The sequence below is a fragment of the Arachis ipaensis genome, chromosome B09 (assembly GCF_000816755.2).
Source record: "Arachis ipaensis cultivar K30076 chromosome B09, Araip1.1, whole genome shotgun sequence".
Taxonomy (NCBI): Eukaryota; Viridiplantae; Streptophyta; class Magnoliopsida; order Fabales; family Fabaceae; genus Arachis; species Arachis ipaensis.
In genome coordinates, this window is record NC_029793.2 from 86,399,309 (window position 1) to 86,405,308 (window position 6,000).

The window sequence follows — 6,000 nt, forward strand, 5'->3', positions numbered from 1 at the left end:
ACGGTGGAGTTTCTACACACCATAGATTAAGGTGTGGAGCTCTGCTATTCCTCATGAATTAATGCAAAGTACTATTGTTTTCTTATTCAATTCAAGCTTATTCCTATTCTAAGATATCCGCTTGCACTTCAACATGATGAATATGATGATCCGTGACACTCATCACTATTCTCAACCTATGAACGCGTACCTGACAACTACTTCCGTTTTACCTTAGATCGAGCGTTTATCTCTTAGCCTCCATTCCGAAAGATCGGAGTCTTCGTGGTATAAGCTAGAATTATTGGCAGCCATTCCTGAGATCCGGAAAGTCTAAACCTTGTCTGTGGTGTTCCGAGTAGGATCTGGGAAGGGATGACTGTGACGAGCTTCAAACTCGCGATTATTGGGCGTAATGACATACGCAAAAGGATCAGTGGATCCTATTCCAACATGATCGAGAACCGACAGATGATTAGCCTTGTGGTGACAGTGCATTTGGACCATTTTCACTGAGAGGACAGGAAGTAGCCATTGACAACGGTGATGCCCAACATACAGCTTGCCATAGAAAGGAGTATGAAGGATTGGATGAAGGCAGTAGGAAAGCAGAGATTCAGAAGGAACAAAGCATCTCCATATGCTTATCTGAAATTCTCACCAATGAATTACATAAGTATCTCTATCTTTATTTTACGTTTTATTTATCTTTTAATTATTAAAACTCTATAACCATTTGAATCCGCCTGACTGAGATTTACAAGGTGACCATAGCTTGCTTCAAGCCGACAATCTCTGTGGGATCGACCCTTACTCATGTAAGGTTTATTACTTGGACGACCCAGTGCACTTGCTGGTTAGTTGTGCGAAGTTGTGAAAAAGAAATAAGATTATGAACGTGCGTATCAAGTTTTTGGCGCCGTTACCAAGGAATGAACAATCACGATTTCGTGCACCACTTATCTTATTTTATATCTTTGGGAGTGATAAACCCTAATTTGGTGGTTTATCTTGTGCTTAATTTAGGGGATTTTATCAACTTTTCTCACATTTATTCAATAAAATAGCAAGGTTTCATAATTCTCCCTTAATTTGTGCTTAAGTGTGAAAACATGCTTTTTAGGCTCTTAATTAGTTAATTTTAATTCACCTTTGATTCCACTAGATGCCTTGATGTGTTTGTTAGTGAATTCAGGTTGAAAAGGCTAGGAATGGATCAAAGGTGTGAAGAGAAAAGCATGCAAAGTGGAGAATTCATTGAAAATCAAGGATTTCGAGTGCATACATCGACGCACACGCATGACAGACGCGCATGCGTGGAAACGAGGAAGTCGCATGGCGACGCGTATGCATGATATGAGGCGAATGCATGGGATGTAAGAGAACAATTGCACACAAGAAGGGAAAATAAGTGGTTATAAGATGTAACCACATCATTAGGCTCAAATCTCACTTGCTTGTATTCTTAGCTCAAAACATGTTTCATAAAAAATAGAATTCAAGCAAGTTCCACGAAAATTTTTCAATCAATTGGGGTGGTGCCCTATAGATAAGTTCTTTGGAAAATTTTATTGTTTTGACTAGGCTTATTGTGTATATATATGCAAAAATAAGAAAATGCAACAAAAAATCCTAAAAATGAAATGCACAAGTGTTGGGATTAGAAATTTGTCACCCAAGAACGCCGAACGGTTGGACGACCTCCCCACACTTAAAAGTTTGCACCGTCCTCGGTGCATTCAGAGATGAGCAGGGGTGTACGGTGACTTTCCGGATTGATACCTTCAGCTGGTAGGTCAACTGGTGCTGCATCTTCTTTCTCCCGCTTCCATGGTTGCTTGCGGTGCATCATGCATGAAAAATAAGAAATAACATCATAAAATAAGAAAATACAAAAGCGAGGAAGCATACATTGTTGGAATGAGGTAAATCACTAGAGTGAGTTGAGTGAATTAACGTATGACATTGAGAAAGATTAGGTGTGTGGGTCCTAAGATGCATGCGGTCTTGAACACACACACTAGCATAAAAAGCTATGTCACAAAAAAAGCATGCACGTCACCCATCCTAATGTGCTTAAAATGCTCTAAACTTGTACTTAAGATAACCAAACAAGCAATAAAGAGGCATGAGAGCATTCAAGCTAAACACATATGGATGCATACGATCAAGAAGCACAATGCATTGAGTTCAATGCCCAACATCATCCATTAGGAAATTGCCTAACCAAAGAATAGGGTTCAAATCACATGGTGGCCAAATCATGCAATTCAAAAGATTTAAAAGCTCTAAAGGCAATGTCATGCACTTGGTGTTCACAAAATTAAGCGTGAAGAACTCAAACCAAGTGCTGAATTGCAACCTCAATAATAGAATCCAACAATGAATAGACAAAAATAATCATGCTAAAATAGCATTTAGTCAATAATAAGCAGCAATGTATAGTAAACAAAATCAATAATCCGACACCTATAATGAAAAAGAGAAAATGGAATTAAAACTAAGCTAAGTGACTAACTAACTATCCTAAAAATTGGTTATAGATGGTGTTTGGTAGGGTTGGAGGATGATTGAAGGGTGGAAAGAGAAGAGAAGAGGAAAGAAGAAGGAAAGAAATGGAAAGAAGAGAAGAAAATAAGATGATGGAGGAAGGCAATCCACGCGGACGCGTAGGTGACGCGTGCGCGTGGATGGTGGTGAAATGGGCGCGACGCGTACGCATGAGTCACGCGTGCGCATCAATGGCTTATTCAGAGAGCGACGCGTGCGCGTCCTCCACGCTTACACGTGGGTTGGTTTGTGCCTCAGGCTCAATGTTCGCACAGTACAGGCGCAACTCTTGGGTTTTTGGCTGGGTGGTGAGAATTTGGGGTCCACGCATACGCGTGCAAGACGCGTGCGCGTGGTTGGAAGCGTACGCGTGGATGGTTGAAAATGCTTGATGCACGCGTACGCGTGGGATACGCGTACGCGTGGATGGTGCTTTGTTTTTCAAAATTATTCTATGTTTTTGCACCAAGCCAAGCATTCCAAACCTCCAAACAGCTACCAAAACACCATAAAACCTTATTTAACATACTAAACTAACAACTAAACTCAACAAAGTCAACAAAACTTGAAATTAAACTAATTTTGCCAATATTTACAAAAGAGAAAATGAAAAGATTTTACCATGGTGGGTTGTCTCCCACCTAGCACTTTTGTTTATTGTCTTTAAGTTGGACTTATGGGGAGCTCCTCATCAAGGTGGCTTGTGCTTAAAGCTATCCTTGAACATCCACCAATGCTTGGTTCTCCATTGTTCCCCAAGATTTCTCATGAGTTGCACCAAGTCTTGATGGAGTTCTTCTAAAGCTCGGGGCTCCCAAATTAGATTCTCCTTGTGTGATCCGGGATCCCACACTTTATTTTCACACCCATCTTCTAGTTGATTATCATGATTCTTCCATCCGGGTGGTGGACATATAGAAGTCTCCGTAGAAAGCCAAATCATCCTCCTAGATCCACACAAAGTAGTATTCATCCAATCATGGTCCCTACGCTTCGGAGATTTGACCTTAATGAGCCTAATACCAAACTTCCAACCACTACACAACTCCCTCTTACTAACTCCGCAAAGAGCTCTAAGTTGCCCATCCATTTCAATCAAACCATATTCAAGTGAGAAAGTGAAGTTTAAGGGTAGGAATTTTACCCACTTGAATGTTGTGTTGGATGACAACTTAGGGAGGGGAACCTCCCCACACTTAGACAAGGCGAGGTTTACTCCCTTAGGCTCTTCCTTAGTTATTTCCACCTCTTAACAACTTCTTTCAATTTCTTCTTGCTTGCCAATATCACTTGGCTTGGATTTGTCTTCAATAACTTCAATTTCTTGTCCCATGAGAGGTGATTCAATTTTGGATAAAAAGTCATTGATGATTGAATCCATCTCTCGATCAACCTCTTCATATTCTTCAATTTGGATATACTCTGGAGGTTGTTGAGACTCCCATGGTGGTTCTGCATCTCCTAAATCTTCAACCACTTCTTCCTTTTCTCCAAGAATCGTAGGCTTCTCCAATTGTTCCAATACAAAATCCAAATCCTCCTTCTCCACCGGACTTTCTAGTCTCTCCTTTATGTTTTGCTCTTCTTTGGTTCCTTCACATGTGGTTACGGAAGCACCTTGAGTGTTCAAGCATTGGTAGGCTAAAGTGTGCACTACCTTGGTCAAGTTAGTCACAAACTCTAGGGTGTTCCTTTGTATATCTGCTTGTCCTTAAAGTAGCAAAGTGAGAGAATCATCTATTGGGGCTTGAGGTGGGTAGGAGGGTTCATCACTTTGGAGAACGGGTTCATAGTAGGAAGGCAGTTCTTCTTGGTGAGGGCATGGAGATGGTGTGTATTGAGGTGGTTCTTGGTAGTAATCATGATAGGGTCGTGGTTGTTCTAAAGGTTCTTGCTCATAATGGTCACAAGGATAGTCATATGATAGATATGGAGCATAGGAGCGTGTTTGGTAAGGAAAGGCTTGTGAGAATGGTTGAGGTTCAAGTTGAGGATAAGATTCATAGGCATATGATGGTGGTAATTGATTGTCACAAAAAGATTCACCATAGCCATTGAATTGACATGCATTGGGATGGTGATTATACCTATAAGTGTCTGGAGGTTAGTGCCAATAGGAGTGATCAATTCCTTGAGTCTCCTCCCATCTTTGTTAGTTCCATCCTTGATACATGTGGTCATTGACGTTCACATTTCCTACAACACAATTAGAACCAAACTCATAGCCAAAAGGGTAAGACTTCATAGTGGATACAAAAACAAACTAACAAAGTCCTAAAGCTATCAAAAACTAACAAACAAGTAAAAGACAAACATATTCACAATATTCACATATATACACTAACCAATAACAAGGCACACAATTGCAAATTCCCCAGCAACGATGCCATTTTAATGATCGGATTTTTGACGGTATAGAATTCACAAATAAAATCTCGTCGAAGTATAGTTTCTGAACCAACAATAATCCTTTCATGCAAAAATTTTGTTTGTCACAAGTACAAACCCCTAAAATTATAAACCAAAGTATTTAAACCTCGGGTCGTCTCTCAAAGGAATTGCAGGGTAGTGTTCTTGTTATTGGCAATGGACATGTATATTTTGGGGTTTTGAATAAGAAATAAGAAGAGTAAATGGTAATGGAAATCAAATGACAAAAAGGTCTTGGAAAGATTTGGTGGTCAAGGATCTCTATCCCTATCACTAACCACAATATGATAATTGCAAGGATCAATCTCATTAAGTCATCCTCTAACAAGTAAGAAAAAGTCAAATGAGCTATATCAATCCAAGTCCATAGGTCTGATAAACCACTATTTTATGGTTTATCTTGTGCTAATTTGAGTGATTTTTATCAACTCTTTACTCACTTATTCATATGATTTGCATGATTTTACAATTCCTTCCTAATTTTGTGCTATGATTGAAAACATGCTTCTTTGGCCTTTAATTCACTATTTTTAATCCTCTCTTATTACCATTCGATGCTGTGATATATGTGTTAAGTGATTTCAGGGTTTATAGGGCAGGAATGGCTTAGAGGATGGAAAGGAAGCATGCAAAAGTGGAAGGAATACAAGAAACTGAAGGAACTGCAAAGCTATCCAGCCTAACCTCTTTGTACTTAACTGACCATAACTTGAGCTACAGAGATCCAAATGAGGCGGTTCTAGCTGCGTTGGAAAGCTAACATCCGGGGCTTCGTAATGATATATAATTTGCCATAGTTTCCACGCTTCTAGGCGATGCGCACGCGTGGATCACACGCACGCGTGACCTGGAGAAAATTCAATCCACGCGTACGCGTGGACGACGCGTACGCGTGACTTTGCCGCGTGCTAGACATATCAGAAATCGATGGGGGCAATTTTTGGGCTATTTTTGACGCAGTTTTTAGCCAAGAAAACACAGATTAGAGGCTACAGAGTGGGGGAATGCATCCATTCAAACAGACAACATTCATTCACATAA